The following is a 13,781-nucleotide window of genomic DNA, read 5'->3' as shown; positions in this document are numbered from 1 at the left end:
CCTGCTAGCATAGCATTGGGATAGACATCCTGGAGTCTGCTGTTTGTGTTGCTTCATTTATAGCTTGACAACTATGCCAAATAACCTGGAAAGTCGCTGGCAGAATAATGACCTCACATTTTCTTATACACCAAAAAGTAAAATTATCATAATTCAGTAGGTGGAGCAAGGAATCAGATCCCTCATCTGTCACTACCATGTCTCAATATCCTTTATTCTTACTGCAGAACTACTCATTAGACTGTCACTCATCTCAAATGCGTTTTGTTTGAAAGCCAGAATAACAACTTGTATTTTGAAGACATACTCTCCCTTTGATGTATAATAACTCCCATTAAAATGAGGTGCAAATCTAGAGGTATACTGGTCACTTTGAATTATAGGCTGGGTGGAGACTTTTAGCTTATTGAGAATGGTCTTTTGTAAATTTTCGTTTCCTTTCCCCTCCCCCCCCCCCTCATATTCTTAGGTATTTTGTGTTCCCAGCTTGAACTGCAGATTATATGTTTCTTAGCAAATTTGTCATGTTTACCTAAGTACTTTGTCTACCTAGGAATGAAATGCAAGGTAAGACCATCCATTACAAACTTTGTTTAGTGTTTCTTTGTATTCCTGTTTTAAAGCAGTTCTGCAGAAAGAAATAAAGGTGGATGACTGCATGGGTCTTATTTTGTTTTCCTTACTTTCTTCATGGCAGCCTGCCTCACTGCTATTGTAGTGAGATGCTCAGCTAGCGCATCTCTCAGAAGCTTGCAGAAGAGAGGACCTTCTTAATCTCTTTACATCCGTTTTCTACTCATAGGCACATTCTTGATCCGGAAGGTAATGAGCTGAGGGAAAGCAGCCTTCCTGACTCTGGAGTGCATTGGCTGATATCAACTGTTCAAAATGCTGGAAGATCTGCCAAGGAGTCACAAAAACAGTGCAGTCAAAGAGGCTGACCCAGCAGCTGCAGCAGAGTGCATTGGCTAGGAACAGGTAGGCTGATTCTGTGAAGAAAAATTAAAAGAAAGATCTGCTGCATTTTCAAAAGCTAAAAGACAAGGGCTACTCTAAGAAAAAAATGACCATGTTCTGTCACTCTTCTGAATTTTTCATTCCTGTGCCCGTTCTTCCAGGCACCCTTGCAGTTTCCTAGATTCTTTCTGGGGTCCTGAGGTGAAAAAGGTTATGTGCTCCAGCCGTTTAGATTTCCCCACCTATAAGGGAGCAGGTTTTTCTCAGAGACCCTTTTCTTCACCTGCTTGCTATAGATAGCAAAGGGAGCACCAAATAAATATATTCAAAGCCTCATTAAACTGATGTATTTTCCCTTTGTCTAAATCATCATTGCATTCCTCAGAGTGATTCAAAAATCTTTCACAAGCAAGGGTATAAATGTCACTTCTGTGACTTCCATTACAGTCATATCTGAATACCTCAAAAATGTGATTTTGTTGCTCTTCACAATACCCCTGAAGAGAAGAAAGCACTATTAACTGTATTGTATTGCTGACGAGTGAAAACAGCGACTAAATTGTCACTCAAGTCCAGGCCTCAGGATGTCTACAGTGGAGCAAGATGCCTCATCTAGTGAATGCCCTGGTCTGTGGAGTAAGCATCCTTTTTGCTTTGAAAGCCTGCTACATTTCTCTTCCCATGCCTGATTGCCTCTTTGAGGAAGAAAGGGGGAACTTAGTTATACAAGCTGGGCAATGTCACCCTTATCCTTTTTTCCTGTGGAACCTCAGAAAACAATGATTTAGAGGAGCTCTAGAAGTAGGGCTCTACTACGAGAAGCCAGAGCCCAAACACTGTATCACTAGTACTCTTCCCAACAAGAAGAATGAATTTAAAACTTCCCCTTAAAGCAGACATTTCCAAAGTAATTCATTTGGATTAAGAGCAAAAGGCAGACTGCTGAGGTTACAAATCATGAACTTCTACTGGCAGCAGCAGAAACTCATGCACTGGGAGTGCAGACCTGAGACATCAGTACTGGGTGAGCGTTCCTTAGTGGAGGTAGTGTCCTATTTTTTTTAAAGATGGGAATGGTGGACATGGGAATCCTGACCCCACTGAAGCCAGCTAAGCCAACATTTCTAACAAAATTTACTTCCCCTGCAGACTTCTCCAGTCATTACTTCGGCCAGTTACTGTGCCAGAACAGTTCTGATATGGTGACCAGCTAAGAAATGTTTCTGCTGCCAACTAGAATGATAATTCAAATATTGAAGCTCTGTTTCCAGAGGGATATTTGAACTGGTAAAGAAATAGCAGCCATCTCCCCATCCAAGAGCACTTGAAAACACTGATGTTATTCAATATCCAATTATACAGTTTCTTAAAAAAAAAAAAAAGAAAAAATTCAACTAAAATTCTCTAAGATAAAAATTTTGAATGACTTAATCGGACAAATCATCCCAAATTGTTGCTTTTACCTTCCATTCTTGGGATGATAAACAATGTCAAACACATGAGAATCTTCTAGCTTTGTCATCATTAACAAAAAAATAAATTTAATGCCATCTGAAAGAAAATTAAGAAAAACTTCTGCTTTAATCTTTGATGTTTCAAATTTCTGTTACTCAAATACTGTTGTCACCTTCCTCCTGCCAAAAATAAAAAAAAAAACCCTCAAATATTTCAAATGTTTTCCACCTGCCAGAATGTCAGATTTTACAACTCACGTCCTGGCTCAGAAAATCTGTCTGTAAACTCACAATCTAAAACAAATTGTGTTTTAATGCTTACTTTTTTTGAATCAGGGCTTGATCTGACATCCAAAATGGTGGGACATCATTGCCAACCTTCTAATCCGCAAAATTTCAGAAAAATGAGCGGCTTTGCTCTGCAACTATTTTTCAAGATTTCCCATTCTTCTTGCTGCCATTGTTTTCTTTGCTCTGTAGCACTTCTATTTCAAAGTTGCTTGTTCCTTACGTATGGTTAGTGATGCAGTATCAATTTCAATTCCTTGCTCATTCTGAGCAAAAGCAAATAAACTACCTTGAACTCTTTGCCCTTGCAGGCCATACTTCACCATTTCTATCAGACATAAAATGCCAACATCAAGAACAAAAACCTCACCAGGCAAAAACCTCCATGCAAACAAAATACTGAATCTTGCAATATAGTTTTAGGGGATTCTGTAGGACATTTTAAGAGGGATTGTAAGGTCCTAATAGGACTTCAGAGACATAGTTAAGTACTTTTTGCAGCTTACATCATTGTGAATTTATGCAATTAGGTCAAGTTTGGCATTTATTTCAGCTGGCAGCTTATAAATGGACATTTATACATGCAAGAGAGGACAGAGAGGTAAGAAAAAAACATAACTTATCTAAAACACTAGAAAAAGGGCTATTTCAGTACTGACTACTAAGCAGCAGACTGATTTGGATAGAAAAATATATTAACCACTTTCAAATAAGTGCCAAAAAGTACAGATTTTCCATCTAACATAAATACAATTATGTGCCATTTGCCTGAGATAAAGATGGCTTTAAAAATGCATTAGGAGTTGAGTTTTATGCAAAACTACAGTATAAATCTAAAAGATAAGGTATAGTGAAATCAATACTTCTTATTAGAAGTAAAAGCAAGGCAATAAAACTTTAAAATCCTAAGACACAGAGGTGGGAAATATTCTAGCAAAGCTGTAATAGGTATCTGGAGTTTAATTAGGAACATATTTGAATGTATGTGTGTGGGATAAACACAAATAAATATACATATATTTATTTATGAAGTATATAAAATTTTCAGACTCATTACAACATGGTACTTTTTACCAAGGGAAAAGAGAGAAGAAAAAAAAAAAACAGTCTCCTCTGTGTTATTTGTTTGTGTAGCTGGTATTAAAATACTGTTTGTATTGCAGTAGTATCTGAAGATCTCCACTAGCATTAGGACTTTTCATGCCAGCCTCTATAAGAGCAAAATGACAGTCCCTGACCCAGAAAGAAATAGAAAGCAAACAATGACTTACTCAGAGTCACAGAACAGGTCAAGGGTAGAAATGAGAACAGAACCTGACTGAGTCTGTCAACTCTCAGCTGAGGCTTGTCCTCTCATCATGCCACAGAGCTATTTATTTACAGCTCCGGAGATACTTAGCTTTAGAGATTATAGCTGTTTTATTTCTGCATTAATGTAGACATTTTAAATTTCATGCACAGCAGACTAGAATGCAGTTTTACATAATCTCCTTCATAGTGAAGGCTCATGAAAGTAATTAAAAAAGTGATGCGTGTTAAAAGAAAATGCAAGTGATTGGTACTGTCCAGTAAAAGTCTCTCTCTGCACCCAAAATGTTCGGGTTTGCCTGCTGTTGTTAACTCCTGCTGAGGTAACTCAGATTCATAGCTCTAAGGTCTACCATTCAGTATTTCGTCATGGGCGGTGTGACAGCTGTCACTCGTGTAGTAACAAGCAGTGTTGTTTGTGCTGTGGTAGAGCTGGAGTTAGCTCCGTGGTATATACACAGGGTGAGACAAATGTCTATTCTGGATTCAGGGCCAGGCACTATGCCTGCTGTTTTTCAGTCTGATTGTATCCCCACCAAGCCCATTAGAGGTTAGTATCTCTCTATGCACGTGTAATATACTTCCAGCATGGTTATAAAAGAAAATAAGGGTGTAAAGAGCGGTGCTCTCAACTTGATTTCAAGGTGCCAAAGCAATTTCCTTGTTTCCTTGAAAAGAAGTTATTTGCAAATTGTTTGCCCTCCAATAGCTGTCACAGATAATAGAAAGAGCTGTGGATTAATGTCATTAAAAGAGAAAGAGTACCCCTTGAAGCACAATTTCTCTTTTGCAAGAAAAAGTAGTGGCCTCAAAACTCAGTGACAGTAGCAGGAGATGGAGGTAGAGGTGAGACTGCTCCCCTGTGTGCTTGGGCATAGCTCCCTGCCTGGATCATGACTAGGGGGAACGTGCTGGCTCCTAGATAGGCTTGCAGGAACGTGCCAAGTTCAGTTTCAGTCACTGAGAAATGCTGTGGCTGCGGCAGGTCAAGCACGGTGAGGTTTAGCCTCACCTCAACTCACAGAAACTAATGAGACAGGAAAGAGCACAAGGTAGACTCAGGACCTCTGTTGTTACAAACAGTAGCTAGTCTCTGGCCAAAACAGCATTTCCCGAGGGGCACTGAGGAAAAAGTCTAGATGTCAAGAAGACAGTATACATGCAGCAGAGCTCAATTCAGTCAATCACTGCATCCACATTGTTTGGTAATGGCTTACTTTGTGCCTTGCTGTGGTGCTGGGGGATTTTTGCCTGGTCACACATGCGCGCCCACACACACTGTAGACATGGGCATACATATGTGTATACAGGTTAAACAGGTATTTGTGCATATGTATAAAAAAAGTTTGGGGAATGCAAGAGGCCCAGGGAGACAGCTGCATGATTGCTTCACCTCCTAGGCAGATCTGTCATTCTGGGCTACAGAACTGGTTTGTTTATTCTATTTAATGATACTGACCTTTGTGTTGAAGAGGTTGGCCTGTTGCAAAGCTAGGATTTGTGGCCTTTTGGGACTTCAGCTGTTTGGAAGACTGAGGGTATTTCTTACTACATCGGGTCCAAAGAGAAAGACTTCTGATGACCCAGCTGCCCTTATAACTCATTTGCCCTTTACCTTTTGACAGACAAAGTGACTTCAGATTTAGTCATATGTTAGAGACTGTCTAAATTTGAAGAACATTCGGGTAGAAAGTGATGTCTTATGGCAAAGAGAAATGAAATGGTATTTGAAAATTCCTATTTTTATTATTTACTGTATGTACTTAATGATAACCCTGGGGGATACCAATATGAGTTTTAGAAAGGACTTCTCTAGAAAAGTTGGGGAAAAAAAAGATTATCTTTATATATTGGCGTGTGTATCACCTTAAATCATATCATCTGACACAAAAGAAAAGATCTTACACCCATGTTACCATATATCTGTCTCCAAAAGAGCAATTAGTTTCTCTGTTACAATGTAAAAAATTCTCCTTGAGTGTCATTTGATTTTGAGACTCCTAATCTGATTCCACAAGCTATTTTAACTAAGTGAATCACTTTGGATGGGGCTCAGAAGGGTCTGTACAGGAGATACTTTGCAGAACATTTACAAACAACAGAGCTTGATCTTTAGTCCCTAGACTCTTAGTAGCCCTGATCCTGCAATGTTTATGCATATGCTTCATTTGCACTTACAGCCTTCTGCACGGGAAGGGAATGTAACTACAGTCATAATCCAGAGACACAGAGACTATACAGGTGGCCATATAGTTCGATTAATAGCGCCGTAAATGTACAAGCCAAAAAATGCGTCCTATTAGCTTCCCCTTAGCTGTATCGATTCTGTGTGGCAGAAAGTAGAGGGGGAAAGTGAAGATTTTGCTACTTTTTATGGTACATTAAACAGCACTCTTTCTGACTTCACACAGGAAAGAGATATGCTGAGTAAGAAAATACTAATTTCACATAGTTGCTTTTCTCAGTAGAGCTACCCTGTAAGTACCAAGCCCAAGAGGAAGGAGAGCATAGTCAAATTAATGAAAAATAGGTTATGATGATAAATTATTCAAGTAGATAAAATTACTTTGGATTCAGAAGCAGTTGAAACTTGAGGGCTAGATCCTTTTCTGATACAAAAGGATTCAGCTACATCACTTTCAAGGCAGCAGTGAGAACTCGCATCATTCAGCTAAGAATCTGATTCCATAACGTTAGCTATGATTGGCAGCATGAGTAATCAAGGTGAATGTTTTAAATTCTGACATGCCATAGCCTTTCTTTCCAGTTCTGTAGTGCTATTTTAAATAAGATGAGATAAAAGCCAAGCCTCTCCAAAGGTACCTTTTCTCTGATGTTAAAGGAAACAATGTAAAAATATGCTCACTAAATAAATCATCACGACTTTCAGAATATATCACATCCTTCTGTCTTTCTTAAAACTTGTAATACAACTTAAGATGTTCACCTTAACTCAGTTTCTTTTGTTTAACAATGTTTCTGTACAGGGAGGAATGTGTAGAGAAGGCAGGTTTGGATGAGACACCCCATCAGAAGTTCCAGTGATCACAGATCAGAAGCCCTTCTTTTAGATTTCTGGCATGGCACTTCAAAAGTTTAATCCTCTTACATTTCCAAGAGGGAGGGGATAGTGGAGAAAGGAATGAGGGCTTTTGTTATGCTGAAAGTAAATACCAACAACCTGTAAACGCACCTAGCTGTGCAGAATAGCCTCTTAGCACATTTCCTCCAAAGAACTAGGTTAATTAATTTGGCTTCTGCTGTTCTAAGATGAATTTTTAGTCAGTTGTCTTCAGCTTGCATGCGTATAAGCGCAAAGCAGTGGAGGGAAGCACAGGTTGGTACAATGTTTTTAAAGACTGTATCTGAAGTCAGAACTTGCAGTGCATCTGTAGGGAAAAAAGAAAGAAAATGTCCCAAACACAAAGAATTCCTGGAAAATTCATCTACAGTACTAAACTCTAAGGTTGAAATGCACCCTACCTGATAGCTGACACTGAAGTCATAGCTTCTGTGATCAGTTGAGAGAAAGAGCAACACCTCCAGAGACTAGTTCATAGCTGAGGCTGGAGGTATCACCCACTAGACATACTTCCCTCTCTCTCAGCTGAGAGCCTAAGGGTGATGGCTCCTTTATCTTCGTGATTAGTGAAACACTCATAGTTAAGATGGGGTGAACCTAGGTCCTAAATAGCTGTGGCATGTAGCTGTAATAAGGCACAAACGCTCCAAGTGAGCCAGCATGGCATAGTTTCCTTTACATAGCCTTTTCTGGGAAGAGTATACCTCTTTATCCCCAGACAACTCCCTCAACCATCCCCTTATTTGCAGCTGTGAAGAGGAGTGACAATTTCTAAGTGAGAATATTTTCAAATGTCAAGAAGCTTCATTCTCAACATGTTAAACCACAAAATCTCCAGATAATATGTCTCAAATGAAATGAGATTAATTAGTAGAAAGGTAATGAGAAGACATTCACAGAGGTCACATCCCAAAGCCCGGTCACTACTATGGAAAATGAGGGAGAAGGCTAAAAACTGCAGTCTGCTTTGTTTTCTCTGGCATTGGCATTCACAGTTGTTAATTAACCCTGTCAAGAGCAAGTTTGTAGTGGCAAAATGAGGAGAAAAATGTTAAGGGACTACAAACTTTGTCTTTTTTTTTTTTTCCCCCTCTGTCTCTTGTTAGCATCCCTGGGTGTAATGTGAGCTCCTTACTGCCCCAGCAAGCCTGCCATTGCATCCACAGCAGGGCTGTGACTCTATCCAGCTTTTCTCACACTGTGGCCTGCCTGCTGGGAAACTTGGGTTCAAGTGCTTTTTCCAGGAAAAGCCTGAAGGGCTTCTGGAACACCATGAAAGTCATTTTGGCACAGGTCACCAAGGCTACGTAGGCACCCAGCTCCTTTTAAACTGACAGTCAACTGCACGTCTGCAAAAGCAGAAAACAGTGCTTCTTGACCTTACAACATTGCAAGTTTAAGACTGTCATAGATTTGTGAGCACTTACATAAGAAAGGTATTGAGAATCATACGAGGACTGAAGATAGTAGAATGCAGTCTATGATAGTAAGAGTGGAGGCTATCACACTGAATACGTGTAACAGGACCCAACTGGCAAATTTATGTTTTAGGTTCCTTAAACTTGAGCAGAAGTGTAAGGTCTCCTCCTAGACTCATCTAAGTTGATGGTCCTTCCCTTGACTTTAATAAGCTTCTACGTTGAGCTGAAAGTTGAACCTTGAAATGAAACCTTGCCATGAGGGTAACTGAGACTTTAAAAGCCTGAATTTACAGTTTGTCAAAATATGAAGGAGATACTGCTGATGAAACATCTATTGTGTATTAAATCATAAAGTATTTAATGAAACAGGAAGTTCCATCTGAACATGAGAAAAAACTTCTTTACTGGGAGGGTGACAGAGCACTGGCACCGGTTGCCCAGAGAGGTAGTGGAGTCTCCTTCCCTGGAGATATTCAAAACCCGCCTGGACGCGATCCTGGGCAATATGCTCTAGAGGACCCTGCTGGAGCAGGGAGGTTGGGCTAGATGATCTCCAGAGGTCCCTTCCAACCTAACCCATAATGTGAAACATGCACGTATCCCAAAAGAAAAGATCTATTATAAAACAACCCCATGCTGAACAAGGGTCATCCATTTGCATCGTTGTTAACAGCAGCCACTAATATCTGAACAGCTGCGCTCTCTTGGAACATTTGGGCAAATACAACTGAAGGAACATACAGTCAAATTAGTGCTCAGGGCAAAAGAAGCATCTATGCCTATATACTGATTGAAGGAGCTGGATGGAGAGAGAGCAATATGATGAGCTGAGAAGATGCAGTGACTGAAGTGTAGCTGATGAGAAGTCAAGTAAGACAAAAAAAGAAAAGAATAGCAGAAGAATAGCACTGATGTCAGCTGTCACAAAAGAGAAAATTACAAGCAGTTGTAATGAGAAAATAAGTATGTTGCAAGTAACAGAATTTGAACACTATGGCAATCTAAAGTTGATCAGTCCATTGTGGAGAAGAATCATAGGATGGGGTGCCAGGGAAGACTTTCTTTTTTTGTTTCTTCTCAAAACTTAAGATTTTCAGATCTGCTTTCCATCATTTTATTCTTTATCCTGTCTTTTTAAATATGTGCATTAATTGCACCTTAGTTATCTCTGAATCTATTTCACTAGCCTAATTACTTTTTTTTCCCCGCTTATGTTTAACCTAAACTTTTCCTTTCTTTGCTTAGAGTCATTACTGCTTTTTCTGTTATCTTCTGAGACTTGGTATGATTTCCTTCCTTCATTTACATTGTTACCTTGAAGATATTTGCAGGCTATATTCATTTTCCTCCTGAGCCTTCTCTTTTCCCTTGTATTGCTCTCCTCAATTCCTTTTTTGTTGTTGTTTCTTTCTCCAATTTATGTGCTCCTCATCTTTTCTATCACCAGTAAGGTTTAGTCTCTTGATTAATTTTATGTGATCTGTGTGTTTCAGAATAGTATAAGTAGTAGAACTGACCTAAAAATGGAGTGAGGGACTCTTCCACAACAACACTGCATAATATTGTCGCTTTTGCCATACTATTTTGTGCTTTTAATGCCCATCAGCAGTAATTTCCTTGTAGTGCTAAATCAGCTCCCTCAGTGATGCAAAAGGATCTATAGCCTCCATGTTTTGAAGAATTTATATTCCCACTGCTGTAATTCCCCACTGGTGCATACCTATCTGTAAGCATCCGAGACTTGCATAGGTTGTGCAGAACTGTTGGGGTATCTGTGCATTTGGTGTATGCACCTGAACAGTTAGAGAAGCATGTCCTCCACCATTAAAATACCCAGATGTCATTCACTATGCATTTCCCACTTTTGAGGTTTTCCCACCTATGAAACTCTTTCAGCTGTATTTAAGCACATTGAGGGGCACGTAGGTGTCTAACAGGGATTTCAAAAGTGAATAGGCTGATTGAGTTTCTAATCCTTAAGTTTTTACTTTTGCCAGTTTACACCCGGATTCCTTTGAAAATCTGCTATGTGCTCTTGGTAAGTTCGCTGGGGTAGGAATTGCCCTTTTCTCTGTGCCGTACTGAGAACAGTAGAGCCCTGATCTTACCTCAGCAGTACCAACCTGCAAACATTTAACAGCAGCAAAACAACACTGGAACAATGCCAAGCGGGGGCACACAGTGGGAATTTAATAAGAAATAAAAGGAGCCAAATAAAAGGACGCCACAGAATGAGTTAATCTGACACCCAAGAGTGAAGACCTGACAATCAGAAGCATCTTTCTTATTGATTCAAGATGAGTCATTTTCTCTGTTCTTCCCGAACAGTCTGATGAAAAATATGCCCAGATAAAGAAATAAGGTGGAATTATAAAGCACATGCAAGAATAGACTTCTTGCAATCTCTGGTCTCATTTGTCCACCAGTTAGAAAGATTACCTAATAAGCTACAATCAGCTACAATCTCAGAACGTGCCTGCTTATGCAGTGCCAGGGAAGGTAGATCTGGAGTCTGTCAGAAAAGGGATCAGTTTCCAAACGTGTATGACAACCCTGAAACTCAAGAAGATACAGCTCCTTTCCTCTGAAGCCTCTGTTGTCACTGGCTGCTGTCATCCAGAGAGTTTGGTTTCAGTGCTGTGAGAAACCTTAGGCAATCTCACACAATGCAAGCAAGAAAATGACAGCCTGTGGTGACGCAGCCAGTTTTCCTGATCAGCATGATTGTACGAGCGCGCTGTACTTAGTTATATTGATTTGTCTCTGAGAGCTCCTTCTGCCACATAAATCTCATCGAAAATCTTTAAAGATCTTGCCCCAGAAGGCCACTACGTTTTCTTTCCCAGTAAAAGAACCAGAGCCAGGAATTCATCTCTCAGAGTTTCAACTAGAATGGCCCATTTATGAACCAGCTCTGAATGCTTCTCTCTTACATTTTGAAACATTTAAAAACAGCACTGCACTTTATGATTAACCTTCACATCTAAGTAGTACTACAAAGAGCTGTATCTATCTCCTGTCCCTTTCTTTCGTAATTGAAGAGACTTGAAAAAAGAAAAATCACCTCTCTTTCACATAGAGGAATTTGAAGGAGCATTGTGCTGATTGTATCTAAAGCATTAAGCACAACAGGCACCACATTGTAAAGATTGTAAAGATGCTGTTTGTGCTACTCTAGTTAAAAAGACTGTTACCCTGAAAGAAAAATTTCTTCATGGCAACAGTAAATTAAAAAAAATATATTTCTAATTAGGCATCAGGTCTTTCAACACAGCCAGAGATAATGAAGCACTAAAACAAATTAATACTAATTTTCCATACATGTATCAACAAATCTGAGTCATAAACTATGTTGTCATGCCTGACAGATTAATGTATTTCCTCATACTTACTACTATATATGCTAGAACACAAGGAATTGGACTTTAAGACAAGAATGCCTTTTCTAACAACAAATTATTACATCTGATCATAACCTAGAAAGAATCTGTTTATATCAACACATACATATGTGTGTAAATTTAGGACTATTCTGGTACAGAACAGCTTGTAGGACTGGGCTTTAGATGTTTCAGTAACACTAAACGTTTGGCAAGATTGTTATTTTTTTCCCCCCTTAAATAGCTTGGTAAATTTTTCCTTGGCTCGCTCTGTTGCTGTGCAGATGCAGTCTGTCCACATATTGTAAGAGGAGATTGGGGACTTAGTCTCCTTCTTTTTTTATTCTTCTAACCAACTAACTTCAGGACCTTTTAGAACCAACACCTGCCAGAGTGCTTTCTATTCATTTAAACTGGGCAGCTTGGTGTAACTTAAATATAATTACCACAAACATCAGGACATGGTAAACAACATGCAATTAGACAAGCATCCTCATACAGGTGCTGAAATTATTGACAACAGAGGAGAGTACTACATTAATCCAGAACACAGGAAGAAAATAAACAGACCCTGAATTTGTCATTTATTGCACAAGGGCACACCAGTACCTTTGTACAGAGCCAATTTCAAAGAATCAAGGGTTGTAGCAGTCTCTCTAAATATAGCCAGTTTCAGGATAAGGCACTAATTATGCTAAAAAACCCTGCCTAGACTATATTCACTTGTTCATGAGTTTGTTCTCCAAAGCTTATTCACACAAGTATTCTTATTTTGTCTGTACTGTAAGTGATTTGAGGTTATTATAGTAAATAGATGATAAATCTAACAAAGTAAAACCGTGGGGAGGGGGTTGAGGATTAGAGCTGAAAATGCCTAACAATGCATGTAATAATTCCGTCCTGAGCAGAAGCACATATATCAGAAGCATATCAGCATGCAATTTTGATACAGTTAGTGCCTATTTGCCCCATATGACTTAATCATATTTTTCAGTGTAAAGTGTAAATAATGGCTTAAAGAGATGATGGAAAATACAGTCAAATTCTTCAGAAATATTGTGATTGTTCTAGCCTTCACAAGTGTGGAAGTGCAATTTCAAAGTATATTTCAGATAGACGAGAGTTTGAATCCTTGACCTGGAGTTGAAGAAAATAAGGCAGAGACCTTGCCCAGATTTATGCATGTTCTTAATCTTACACACCAGAACTAGCTCCTTTAGTTTCAGTGAACTGACAAAACAAATAATCAAAAACAGTCAGTTCCTGAATCTTCATCAAGCTCTAGAAACTAGATGAATGTTTTTCGGAGTAGTCTTTTAAAGATTTGAGTTCCCCTTGCTCAGCTCCTGTGTGCCTGCCATATGAATGGCTCAGGTTTATGGGAGAGAGGTAAACATGTCCACTAACCTTTTATGAGAGCTCAAGTTATGCATCTGTCGAGAACAACATTTCTTCAAACAACCCTCAGCACTCTTTTACACCTCCTGTACCATATATACCTTTTTGTCCTTAGGCGATGCAACTATAACAGTGTAGCTGTGGTCCAGTTAGTCTGTAGACTGGTGGTATGGGCAAAACAGTCTCAACTTGGGGAATTTCATTTAATTTATTACCAGTTAACATAAACTGCTAATTACTGCTTCAGGTATTGAGAAACAGAAACAGGCAGTGCAGGGGTTTGAGGTCATGCAGAGATGTTTGACTGCTGCTCCATGCCTCCTCTTCTGTTGCTCTCAGCTTGTTTCCTTTTCTCCTCCATTGGCTCCAATACAGGCTGCAGTCCCCTGTGGTGCCCCTGCTCCAGCACAGAGAGCCTCCAGCCATGCGTGTCAACAGCATCCCTCCCCTTCTACTTGCTTCCTCCATGTTTTTTCTCCAGACATTTCCTACA

The sequence above is a fragment of the Struthio camelus genome, chromosome 2 (genome assembly GCF_040807025.1).
Source record: "Struthio camelus isolate bStrCam1 chromosome 2, bStrCam1.hap1, whole genome shotgun sequence".
Lineage (NCBI taxonomy): Eukaryota > Metazoa > Chordata > Aves > Struthioniformes > Struthionidae > Struthio > Struthio camelus.
This window is presented reverse-complemented; position numbering follows the sequence as displayed.